Source organism: Herpailurus yagouaroundi, unplaced genomic scaffold, assembly GCF_014898765.1.
Source record: "Herpailurus yagouaroundi ecotype Mexico unplaced genomic scaffold, PumYag 190, whole genome shotgun sequence".
Classification (NCBI taxonomy): Eukaryota; Metazoa; Chordata; class Mammalia; order Carnivora; family Felidae; genus Herpailurus; species Herpailurus yagouaroundi.
The window spans coordinates 35,270,587-35,283,700 of record NW_024412421.1 but is presented as its reverse complement, the minus strand read 5'-3'; the positions used below and the strand labels follow the sequence as shown (position 1 = coordinate 35,283,700).

At 59.7% G+C, this 13,114-nt stretch overlaps 1 long non-coding RNA gene across 4 annotated transcripts in view; it reads left to right on the top strand.

The window, feature by feature from the left end:
- The first annotated feature begins 216 nt into the window (after window positions 1-216).
- Window positions 217-13,114, top strand: part of LOC121009899 (uncharacterized) — a 146,476-nt gene continuing 133,578 nt past the window's right edge. For all 4 annotated transcript variants that reach the window (XR_005780903.1, XR_005780904.1, XR_005780902.1 and 1 more), the window contains exon 1: window positions 217-617. This is a non-coding gene — a long non-coding RNA (uncharacterized LOC121009899). The remainder of the gene's footprint in view (window positions 618-13,114) is intronic.

Sequence of the window (13,114 nt, the reverse complement as noted above, 5' to 3'; positions counted from 1 at the left end):
CAGCCTCCCCGCATCCCAGCCCCGTTTTCCCCTGTGTTCTCCCTACTCTCTGAGAATCTCATCTCCTTCTCTGCCTCTTGTGTGCTTCCCCCTCCAGATTACGAGGCCTCTGCCCTGATGTTCACCGTTACGTCCTCGAGCCGCACCGAGACCTCTCCTGGCGTTAAAAACGCATCGGACCTCAGAAACAGTGGCCTGGGTGGTGGGCGGAGGCGCGGCTCTCGCCCGCTTCTCCCCTGGAGGCCTGCTCCCGGGGGGCCCCCGGCCTGCAGACCCTTCTGTATGGGGGTGCGCCCAGGGCTGCCATCCGCCCCCCTCCGATCTGCACAGCTACACCCTTGAAGGGAGCTTCAAAGCGTGTCTGCCGATAGATCAAGCCTTCTCTCAGCCATGACAGCCCCCCATCGCTCGCCTCCCCAAATAAACCCGCGTAATGAAGACAGATGGCCCCGGTCAGCCGCCGGCCCCAGGCAAGGCCTGCAGATGGTGCTGTGGGCGGCCGGAGGCCACACACCCCACCCCGGAGCGGTGCTCTGAGGTGTCACCGGGATGGAGACTGGCCTCGGCCTGCACTCCCCCCATCGCCCTGGGGGCAACACCTCTCCACGATGAGCCTGGTGAGTCTGAGTAGATGGGCCCCCTTGCTAGGCGCGTCTGGAGCCTAAACCACCGCCAGCCTTGCCTTGGCCAGCGGGCAGGGGCTTTATTCGCCTGGCTCCCCGTTAGGGAGGTGGCCTGGGATTCGGGAGCCCTCTGGAGATGGCAGAGTGGCCCGGGGGGGTCAGGGCCTCACCCTGGGGTGTCTGAAAGCGGGGCCCCGACGGGGAAGAGCACCTGCCCACCTCGTGCCAGCCAAAGGAAGTGGGGGAGTCCTCACGGGAGGGGCAGGGTCTCTGCGAACGTGCTGGGGGGGGGAGGGACAGCCGTTAGCGAGCGCTCCCCAGGGGCGTCCCACTGGGTGGGGCTTTCAGCTCACAGCCTCAAGTGTGCCAGATGGCCTCTGTGTCTGAGGGTCACCTGAAGGGACTGGTCTGCAGAGGTCACTGCCCGCTGGGAGCTGGGTGGGGGCAGGACGGCGGCCGCCTGGTAAAGGGTGGCCGGTGTTCAGGGCACCGGCCTCAGCGGGATGTGGGCCACTTGCTGGGGGACGGTAAGAGTCACACGGGGGCCCGAGGGGTCCGTGAGCCATGGCCCCGGGAGGCTGGGTCCACACACCCCGCACACCAGCTGCTGTGAGCGCCCCAGCTCACAGATGGGGGAGACTGAGGCCTCAAGGCCCAGAGGGCCTGTGACCCCGAGACCCTGCCCCCTCGGCTTCTCGCGGCCAGTGGTCTCTGTCGCAGGGCCTGACTTGAGGGGGCTCCAGCGGGGGCCCCTGGAAACGCCAGGGTCAGCCATGGGTCTGCAACATCCAGGCGTTTCTAGACGCTTCTCCAAATCTCCTGTGGCGCGGGGGAAAGGCGCGGTGAGGCGAGGCCAGCCTTGTGTGCGTGTGGCGTAGGCAGAGGCCGGGCAGGCGGATGCCTGTGTGGTCCGAGGGGGCCTCGTGTGTGTGGTCCGTCACCAGCTCAACGCTGATCATCTGTCCAAAGGCTGCTAACTGCCTGCCGATGAGCACTGTGTTTACTTTAGTCCTGTCTGCGCCCACTGAGCTCCGAGCGCTGTCTCCTTCCAGCTGGACCTGCTCAGGGCGGGGGGGGAGGGACACGGGGCACAATGGACAGGCTGTAAACGGGGCTCCGGATAAATCGAGACATCCCCCCACGGGCCACATCCCCTCCATCGTTTCTCCGGCAGCGTCCAGCCTCCCCGGGGGCCTCCGGCCACCACCCCAGGTTGGCCCAGACGGACCAGGGTCATGAATCACCCGCGCGAAGTGGGGCCAAAGTGCTGTTCATGCTCCTGACCACGGACATAAACACGCGCTTGTCTGGCCGGGGCTTGCGTGTGTGTGCACACGTGTGCGTGTGCCCGCGGCGGCCGCGTATGCGTGCCCGTGTCTGCACGTGTGGGGCGAGGGAAAGACGGATCTGTTGGGAGGTTTGGCCAAGTGTTGGCAGGGGTCTGCGGGCCCCCGGGGTCTACCCGCCGCATGGAGATCCTTAGCATCCGTCCACCGCTCCGGGGTCTCACGGTGGGGGGGTAAACGCACTGGGCAAATACGTTTCGGAGCCCGCTTTACGACGCGCTCCAGCGGCTGTGCGGGATTCTGTAGAGTCAGTGGACGTGTTCTGATGACCTCCCCTCTTTGCCCCGATTTTACACGTTTCATCGGCAACCTGCTCTTTAATATTTACTTCCTCTAAATCATCTCCGATATTACGTGCAATGAAGAGTGATGGAAAGGAGACAGACAGGCGCACAACGAGAATGCCTTTTTTTTTTTCCTTTAAACTGTGGAGGTTCTGGAAGGTCTGGTTTCAGTGGGTGTCAAGCTGGACCTTTGCGTTAAGAAGTTAGGCCTGCACGGGGTTCGATACGACCAGACGCCACGTGCAGAGAGGCTCCGAGATTCAGAGCAGTACTTTCTGAGCCACGTGGCACCTCGGTGGCCACCCACTCGCTCACCGGGGGGGGGCACGAACACAGTCAGAAATCGGGTCCGTGAGCCTCGGGACAAACCGGTCGTCTGGCTTCCAGTCCAGGTCAGTTAGGAAGTGCGCAACTCGAACAGAGACGGGTAACTCCATCACGAGGCTTATGTTACAAGAGAGAATCAGGATTTACCTAGAAAATCAGCTGCTTCTTACTCACCCACGGTGCTAAATGCAAACAGCTTAGCTGGGCTTTTGCTGTTGTTGGTGCCAAGATAACAGATGCCCGTGTAGAACATTCGATTCCCAAAAAACGTAAAGATGTATTTTAAAAAAAAAATTTCCCCTCCCAATTTCCCGTCCTAAGTAAGTGCGGGCAGCGTTCGGCGGCCCCCCAGCCCTCCCCACCCCAGGCGTCTCTTCATATAAACACTCGCTTTGAAAAAGCTATTGGAATCATATTGGACTGCGAGTTTGGAGCCTGATTTTTTTCAGCCTAACGGTACACGGGCATCTCTCCACGTCCACATGTACCAATCCTCGACCACTTTGTGGCTGCCCGGGGCTCCTTCACCCTTGGGATGGGTGATGAGGTGTGAGCGTCTAGTTTTCGCTCAAGCAGATTGACTTTCTGGGCAGCATTCTTTGATTGGATTTGGGGGCTTGCTCCCAGGCAGGAGGGGCTCAGGAAGGATTTAAGAATTCTATGGGAGAGTTCTGGACTTACAGCCCCTAAAAATGAGGCCCGAGTAACATGCGGACGCCCTGGCTCAGTGTGCCTTTGCAGTGTGGGTGGGGAGTGGGCACCAGCAGAGAGCAGAGACTGGGGGAGAGGAGGACCCAGGGCACGTGACCGGACAGCAAGTGCCCCTGAGCGGGGACCTCGGGGCAGGAAGGCCGCCATGGCCCCTGGATCCTGGGCAGGAGAGACGGCTGCTGGGGGCTTGTGTGTGTGTGTGCACGCGTGTGCATGTGCATCAGCCAGAAAGAAAACAGAAATTCCCTGCAAAGGGAAGGATGTGTCCATCTTCCAGAACCGTCTCAGAACCTTGTAACAGCCCTCCCTCTGCCTCAGTGACATGAGGCGTTGCTCACAGAGATTCCTTCAAGCCAATCATTTTGTTACTTATCTCAGACATGTGCTGTCTCTCCCCTTTGTCAAGTTCCCCGAGGCCTGGGAGAGTGTCGCCTCCTCTGGGAAGGCTTCCGGGGCTCCCGCTGGTCCAGGGTGGATCCCCGCACGCACTCCTGTCTGCTCAGTCATATGTGCTGCAGGCAGGCCTGTCCCCACTGGGGTCCCTGCCACATCCTGTCCTGTCTGCACCACCACACTGCAAGCTCGGGGTCGGGGGGCACCGGCGTCTCAGGACCTGACCCCGGTCTTTGCACATGTGAACGCACAACACCGTGTGTGGGTGAGCAAACAAACCGTCGCTCTGAGGCCGCAGGCCCCCGGAAGCCGTGGCTGGTGCTGGGGTTTCTGAGAACACCAGGCTCGGAGGATGAGACCGTCCCCGGGGGCAGGGAGCAAGGGGAGGGGAGCGAAACCCTCGCCTCGGGCCCAGAATTGAAGGAGGTGCTGAAAAAACCCAGGCGTCAAGAAGAAAGGTCTAAATGAATGCAAACATAAATCCATGCAGAGTAAAATCTGACATCTGTAAGCAGAGACGGGACACGGGTCTGGCTCAGGGCGAGTAAGGTGGTTCGGGCAGGGGAGGGTCAGGTCCTGTCCTTCCTGAAAAATTCTGCTATTTTGTTTATCGTGGGGGTTTTGCATTCGTTATGAATTTTTTTAATATAGAAGTACAGTTTCTGTCTTGATGGCTGAGTTTCCAGCGCCCCCTTAATCGTGGCGCTAGAGGAAGTGCCTCCCTCACCCCGCCCTGGTCTGGCCCCGTGACACGTCTTGTCCCCGGTCCCCAGTGCCGGAGCTGGGATTCAAGCCCAGGGCTTCTCTGCGAAGCCGTTGGCCCCGAACCGTAACTGCCAGCGGGACCCCAGATGCGCCTGGGCCCCTGGAGCTCCCGGGGAGAGCACATGGAGGGAGGGACGGGCTGAGCTCAGGACCCACAGAAGTCACTCAGTAATTCTCTTTGCTCTGTCCCCCCCAGCCCCCAGCCCCCAGTGCCTGTCACAAGGTACACAGAGGTCCCTTACAACCCACGGGGTCGCTTCTGTATCAACGTGGCACGGTCACCCCGGGCGTGGCAGTGGCTGCCCTCGGGACTCACGCATTAACACTCCGGGAACAGTTTTATGGAAACGAGTCACGTATCTCACGGGGAATGTACACTTCGCTTACGATGTTGACGACAGAACGTTTTCCTCATTTTACTTAACGTATGATTTTTTTTTTTAAACAAAATGTTCCCGGAACCCAGACCCTCAGAATCTGGAGAAGGGAAAGTTTACAGGACACACGGGAAGGGCCATTTATAAATTGATTTCGCTGCTGACCAAACAGTTGGGCCTGTCGTCTTCTTTTTTTTTTTTTTTTCCTTCAGTGAAACGATAACATTCTTAAAGCCAGCCCCTCGCCCTCCGAGGTAGAGCTCTGTTTTGCTAAGATCCAGACAGGTCCTGTCAGTGCGGGCTGTCTGCGGTGCTGGCTTCGGGGGCCTGCGGCCTGCCGGCTTTAACGGAGCTGGGCGACCGATTCACTTAAAACAGCAACAGCAACACAACAACAGTGTAACTATTTGGTGGCACAGGGTAGCTTCCTGAGCAGAGCGTATCCGCCATGAAGACAGACGGGGAGGGGAGCAGGAGCAGAGACAGGGAAGGCTTCTGTGTGGCTTCGGGGGCCGGCTTGGGCTTCTCGGAGACTTGGTCCCCTGACCCGGAATGTGGGGACCCCACACCTCCTTCCAGGTGGGACGGGCCGTGCACCGCCTCTGGCTCCGGGCTCGGTCCCAGAGGGTCTCCGCTGTGTCGTGTGCCATCCTCCCCCCGGAGGAACAGATAGTGTCCAGGAGGGAGAGGGCCATCTCAGAGGCGGGAAGGCTCGTGTTGGGCTTGGATGCCGCTGGGGGAGGTGGTGAAACATCCTTTAGAAAAAGCTTTATTTAACATCACATACTGAGCACCTGGGACACGCCGAGGCCTCCGCTAAGCTGCTCCAGGAAAGCCCGACCGACCGCAGTGGGCTGAACGCCTCGGAGGGACCAGGTGGGACCCAGCTGGTCCTGGGGGAGGGAGGGGAGCCGGCCCGAAACGGCCGGCCTCAGCTTTCAGGGCTTCGATCCCCATGTCCGCGTCTCTCTATTGCAGGGGGGCTGCTGAGCCTCAACTTTTCGGGATTCTTGAGAAACAAATCATGAAACGGTTTGCAAAGTGCCCTGTGTTTGTCGTAGAATATCTGGAAAGTGCCGCAGCACAAAAAGGAGGGGAAAGGCACACCCAAGTGCACCAAGAGGTACCAGCTTTTCACGTCTTGGTGTTTTTGTGTGCAAATTACACGCACGCACACACACGTCAGGGAGGAGCAGTGAGAGCATTAGCTACTGTTACTACTGTTATTTATTTTCTCTCATCCTTATAAAAACAGGGCGACCTGTGCATGTGCAGATTTTGCAAATTACTTTATGTAATTGCTTGAACATTCCCTCCCTCCCCCCCCCCCCCCCCCGGCCCCCCCCCTTCACTGATTTTCTACAATGTAATTCTTCACGGCCTGGGAGCAGAAAACTGCTTCGGACTGCTACCCCAGTCCCCTCCTCGTGTGAGTCTCTGTGCTCAGCAACGCCTCCCGGGCAAAGGGCACCTCGGGGCCCATGGGCTCTGGGAAGCTGCGAGGACGAGCGACCCTGGCGCGATTTCCGCCCGGCTCTTGATTCTGAAGTCCTGTGTCCCGAGCCCACACCACCTGGGGGGAGGGAGGGAGCAGATCAAAGCAGCTAGAGCAGGGGAGTTTCAGGGCTCCAGGCGGGCGACCAGGGGAGACTTCAGAGGTCCCCTGCCCCGCCCCCCTGCCATGGGATTGTCGCAGACCCAGGCCAGGAGGGCTGAGTCTTAGGGGAGCCAGTAGCGCTTCCTTTCAAGGCTCCTTTATCAAGCAGAGCCTCCAGCAAAGTCAGGGAGAGGGAATCTCAGTTCTATGGGTGAGAAGGGTGCACATTCAGGGGCAGCTCCCGGCTCTCCTGGGGCTCTGCCACCACTGGGGCTCCAGTAACAGGAGCACCGGGGCCCACACCCCTGAGCAACCAGGTCCCGCATACTGTGGCTGCCACGCCCCTCCCCTCCTCTGAGAGCCCCCAGAACCCAGTGTGGGAAAAGTCAGGGCTTCCAAGTCCGTCTTCTGGGAGCACAAACCTGGAGGGCTGACCTCTGCCAGGTAAACTGCGGCCCGTGTTGTTCTGACCTGAAACACAAGCCCCCTCCCCCCGCCCCAGCAGTGGCCCCATCTCGGGCCCCCTCCCTTTCCAGGGACAACACCCACTGGACAAAGTGGGATTCTCCGTAATTTTAACTCTTCCCTCTTAGGCGTTTCTGTCCCCAACTTTAAAATGTTCACTATCACAGATTGAGTCAAGGCTCAATCTGGCCACCCCCCTACCGCGGTCTTCTTATTCCAAAGGGAAGCTGGCAATGATCTTGCCCGGTGAGAGGTGGTCTAAGGGGGGCAGTTGCGGTGGCCCCAGGGCTCCCCTGTCCCGTGGAGCCGGAGGACGCAACTGTGCCACCCCTCCCCCAGCAAGCCCCGACCTTCCCCTTCCCCTTTGAGGCCCGACTCTAGAGGTGGGGGGCAATCGGGGGATTTGGGAAGGTGGGGGTGCCCCATAGCCAGTGGGGGGGGGTGTGGGGAGGGGAGGCTACGTGGAGGGAGAAGGCAAGAAGGAAGTGTGAAGGGTGCAGAGAATCTCCTGGGTAGTGAAGGGAGTGCTTGATGAGCAGTGAGTGTCAGAGGCCAGGGAGCACCTTAGTGGGGAGGAGGGGAAGGGGGAGGGGCCGAGCGGCAAGCCGAGCAGGGGAGGGAGGCGGCAGGGGCTCCGGTGTCACTCTGACCTCCCTCCTCGCTAGCTAGCTCCTGTGTGTCCCTGCCCTGCACCCGCCCTGGTGCCCAAAGGAGTGGAATGTGACCCTCCCGACCCCCCATCCCTGCTGCTGGCCCCTCCACACACCCAGCTCTCCATTGTGCCCCTCCACCCCCCGCCCCGTCCCCCACAAAGGCTCCGGCACAGCGTGCTCCGTGCACCCTCCCCCCACCACAGGCCGTAGGGGTGCGGGGCGGGGTGCTGTGTTTACAGGGACAGAGCCCTGCGGGAGAAATACAGGAAGGGCTCAGCTGGGGTCCTCTCCCTGGGGCATCTCGGTGCTGAGCTGTGGACTGGCTGAGCTGTGGATTGGAGCACTCGTGGCCCCTCCGGCACAGTGGCCTCGGTGTTGGGTGTCTCCAGCAACAGCCAGCTCCCCCAGGGCCAGCGTCCCGAGAGGACCCCGGGAGAGCTGCCCGCGGTGCCGGTGCCGTGATCTGGCCTCGCTCGGAAGGCACAGCGACATTCCCACCGCACACAACCGAATGAAGCGTCCCAAAGCCCCAGATTCAGGGGGAGGGGACATAGGCCTGACCTCTCAGTAGGAAGAGAGCAAGGCTGCCTGGGGGGCAGGGGACGGGACATGGGGTCGTGGCCCATGTTGGAGGGTGCTGCTTGGAACACCTCCGGGAATGACCTGATCTGTCTACGGATGGGTCATTGAGGCTCAGGTGGGGCTGGACGCTTGGCCAAAGCCACAGCTCTATGGGGCGCCTGGTGGCTCAGGCGGCTAAGTGTCCGATTTCGGCCCAGGTCCTGATCTCACGGTTCACGGGTTCGAACCCCGTGTCGGGCTCTGTGCTGACAGCTCGGAGCCTGCAGCCTGCTTCAGATTGTGTCTCCCTCTCTCGCTGCCCCTAACTGGCACATGCTTTGTCCCTCTCTCTTTTGAAAATAAATGAACATAAAAAAAAAGCCACAGATGTAGATGGAGGGGGGAGAGGCCGCAGGTGCTTTAGTGGAGAAGCAGGATCTTCAGATTCACTGGCTGCCGGGGGCGGGGGCGGGGGCGGGGGGCGTTACTCAGACTGGGGTTCATCTAGTTCCCGGCAGGGTGGCCTTGGGCGCATCACTGCACAGACCGCTGGCAACATATTGAAGCAAAGATCGCCTGAGCACCTACTGTGCGCGGACATTCCATGTGTTTCCACGGATTAACTCATCAGATCCTAACAACACTGGATGAGGTGCGATAATGATCATCCCCGTTTCCCAGATGAGGACACCGAGACACAAAGACCAAGGTCGTTGCCAGCAAACAGTGGAACCAGGGCTTGGGCCCGAGCACTGAGCCTGCAGAAGTTCTGGTCTCCACCACGACACCGAAAGGAGCTGTGGCGTGGGGACTGTGGTTTCCAAGTAACTTAACGAGATGTCGGGCTAATTGTGAAGGTCACCAGTGAGCTGTGCGACATGTCCCCCGACACAGCAGTTCAGCACTGCCCGTCAGGCCGGCCTCTACACACGCCACACGATCCCCGCCGGTTTTCAAACCCCAGCCAGTTCTCTTCGTGCAGCCCTCGACAAGGACGAGCCTGGCTTCGGCATGTTTATCGGAAACAAATGAGCGCTGTTCGTACAAGCTCAGCTAACTAACGAGCATTTGGTCTCCCACAGCAAGACTGTCGAGGGAGAGTGGGATGGCCCTGCTGTCAGAGCCTGTCTGCCTCGTGGTTGCGAAAGGGCTGCCTGGCCTCCAGCCTCCTCACAGCCTTCCTATCAGCCAGCTGCTGTTCCAACGGCTTTGTACATATTAGCTCATTTAATGCCCCCAGCAAGCTGTGAGGAAGGAGCTCTTTTATGACAAGGGCACCGAAGCCCGGGGGGGGGGGGGGGGTATGCAGAAGCGATAGGACTGGTAAATGGCAGGGGTCTGGCTCCAGGCGATTCGGTTCACAACCACACTCCTCCATCTCGCTACCCAGCACTATTTCAGACAACTAGAAGGGCGGAGAGAGGGGGGTCTCCCGGAAACCCTCAGTTTATGCCTCGTTGGCCAAAAGGGCATCACAGAGCCACCTGTCCCTGCAGAGGAATCTGGGGTGACACCGGGGTCCCGGTAGCAAAGAAGGGTGCAAACCGCCGGGGGCCGCTGGCAAGACTGACAGGCAGGTCGCCTGTCTCTCTGGGCCTCATGCTAAGTTCTCCCTGTGGTGGCGGACAGAGCCCCGGGCTCGGGTCTTGAGGACACATTTGGCCTCCACAGACAGGACGGGTCAGCTGGGTGGTACCGGGAACTCTCACCCCGGGGCCCGGTGGCTCCGCGCTGTGGGTCCCCTTCCTCGTGAGCCAGGGTCACCTGGATCCGTCGTGAAGAGACCCAGGCAGACGGCCCCCGGCTGACACGGCGGTCCTGGGGAACAGAGTGGGGCCCAGCCAGGGCTGCCCGCAGGCGTGCCCGTAAAGGAGCCACAATCTGTAGCCCCGCCTTGGACAGAGGCGGCCGTGTTTCACGGCCCTGCTGCGGAGCTATGTTGAGTTCGTTTTGCTTTGACGTGCCGGGGAGGACAAAACGCTCGGTGACCTCCTGTCTCTAAAGCGGCTCTTTCTTTCAAAAGGGTCACGAGTTTTAAGGCTGACGTTGCACCTGGACGGGCTAGGTCTGAGGGTGACTGGCTGGTCAGGAAGCCCTGTGCTTAGACCCTGAGCCCCCTCCGCCCCTGCTCTGTCATCTGGGGGAGCCACTTAAGTTTGTGGGCCCTCATTTCATGATCCATACAATGGGTGTAAGATGCCCCTCTGATTGGCTCATGCCAGAGGGACGGGGACCAGCGGCACAGGGGAGCATCAGCGTCCCTCCCGGGCAGCCCGATCGGCCACTCAGCCCGGCCTTGACCTCCGCTTCCGCAGCTGGCCCTTTAGGGAGAGCCCGTCAGTGGAGACGGGGCCCCGGGGCTCTCGCGGCTGGAGCGCTGGCCCTGCCACTTCCCGGTCAGTGACCTTGGGCTGGTCGTTTTACTTCACGGGCTCCGCTTGCAGAGAAGTCTTCAGTGGCTGCTCCGGGGACACCTGGCCTCTGCCTGGAGGGCCAGCGGGGGACCTGGTCCAGGGGCTGCGGGAAGCGGAGCCAACACCTGTCTCGGTTCCGCGCACGACTGGGTGGGGCGGGAGCAAGGGCCTCCGTCAGCTCAAGGGGATCTGGACACAGACCGCACAAGCTTCCCGCCCCTCTGGCTTCTCTCACCTTCCTGTGAACACAGACTCCTTCCGCAGAGGGCTCCAGGGGGCGGGCCGCCTGAGGCCAAGGTGCACGTGTGACGCCCTCACTCACTCATTCATTCGTTCCAAAAACAGTCGCCGTGAGCCTGCCACTGCTTCGGAGCCCCCCTCGCAGCCCCTCCCTACTGGAGCCCGCGCGGCCGCAGGGGAGCCCGGCCGGTCACCGAACAAGCACGCGGGTGGGCACGAAGGCCTGCGGCGAGGGGCCCACCTCTCCCGTGCCTGCACCTTGGACAGAGGCGTGGCCTCGAACCGGGGGAGCCGGGGCTGCGGGTGAGGATGGGCAGCCAGCTGGAGCTCTGGGCTGCAGACTTTGGATTCACAAACCGGGACAACCCTCCCCTCCGACGGAAGAAGAAATCCCCTGCGGGGAGCCGACCTCGAGCGGTCAGAGTTTGGTTTCCTTTCTGCCGACTAAGGGCCCTAAATGTGCTCTGTGCTGTTACCATCGTGTCCCGAAGGTCGTGTCCCAAGTTAGAATGGACGGGTCTCACTGCCCCTCCCTGGTCTCCTGCCACCTGTCCCCATAGCAGATCCCACCTACCTGGACCCCTTCACCCTCACCACGTCAGGGTGCCCCTGCCCAGCTTTCCTTCTCCTGGGGCTGCCTCTGGTCTTTGCCTGCACGGCAATCTAGAAGTCCTGGGTGTTCAGTTAGTCTCTCCCTCTCTCTCTCTCTCTCTCTCTCTCTCTCTCTCTCTCTCTCCCCCTATCTCTCCAATCTCTATATCTCTCTCTCTATCTCCCTCTCTCTGTCTCTATCTCCCTCTCTCTCTCTCTCTCTCCCTATCTCTCCAATCTCTATATATCTCTCTCTATCTCTCTCTCTATCTCCTTCTCTCTGTCTCTCCCTCCCTCTCTTTCTCTCTCTCTCTCCATCTCTCTTGGCAACGGAACCCTTTGATAAATACCCAGCTGCCTCTGCGGGGGTAACTGAGCACTCATGTACCCTGGGTCCCAGAGTCTCCATAGCAGGACTGAGCTCCCGCCCTCTGTGGGCCGCCCTCTGCCCCCGTCTCCCTTCACCACTCACCCATGATGTTTCCTGGGATCATCAACCAAACAGACTTCACTTAAATTCTGTCTCTGCATCTCTTGGGCAGGATCCCAAATTAAAACAGTCCCCAGGAAATCTGGCTGCCTTTCTCAGGCACCAAGGCTCTCCCAGACCAGCCCTCCATAGAAGATGCTCCTAAGAAGTAAACAAAAGTGAAGGACTCACAGACTCATGGCGACTTCCACACTTAGGACCGCCCCATGCGAGACTCAGGGAATGTCCCAGAAGCACCCCCCCCCCCCGCCCCCGGATGTTGCCCAGCTCCAGCTCCTTGAGTTGCCGGGAAGGTTTGGTTCTCGGCAAAAGGAGACCCGGGCACCTGCTGTCACCAGCAGCCAAAGCGGGGATGTTATGAGAAGGAACCTTAGCCGGCAGCTGGAGATGGGGTCCGGGTGGGGAAGACCCCGCCTGAGAGGTGGCAGTCTGTCCCAGGGGCACTCCCTCTGCCCTGGGTGGTGATGGCAGGCCTGCTCGGCCAGACCGTGCACGGTGATGAACTGATCTGAGCCGTCCACGAATGCACGAACAAGGCTCCGAGGGTGGGCTCGCCCAGCCTGACGATGGTGGAGGCTTCCTACTCTTGGTCCTGGCAACCTTGACCGTCTGCGGTGACACAGAGCTGGCAGAGGCTTGAGGGCTGTGCTGGGTGAACTCTGCACTCGTGGTCGACTTAGGGAAAGAGAACTCGCTGTAGAGTGCCCAGCCCAACAACCAGCCACAAAGATGGAAAACCAAGCTCAGGAAAAAAGCACCAGAAGAAAAAAAGACCCCAGGAGAGTGCAGGAGTCTAAGAAGCAGGAGCTATTTGATGGGCTCTGTAGGTCACCCCTGGGGGGGGGGGGGGGTATTGTATTTCTTTAAACACGTGTGCATAAAAAAAAAATAAGTAAAAACTAAACACGTGTGCGTATAGCTTTACTACTGCCAATGTACACATATGCGTCGAATCCTCGTAACAATCCTGTGAGGTCAGTAATGTTATTTAATCCCTGTATTTTAGACAAGGAAACGGAGGCAAAGGAGAATTTAAAATGACTTGCCTGTGGTCAGTGGCAACCATAGCAAGAAGCAACAGGGTTGGAATTTAAGCTCAGGTAGTTTGCTTTTGGAATATTATTGCTTTTGCCGTTAGGGTAAAAGTCCAAAAGATGGGGGATCTGGCTATCGGCCCCATGAAGGTCTTCAGAAGTCTTTCTTCGCTTGGCAAACTTTTTTTTTTTTTTTGAGGTCTCACGGCCCAAGAAGGCTGCTGGAGCCCCATCCATGGCATC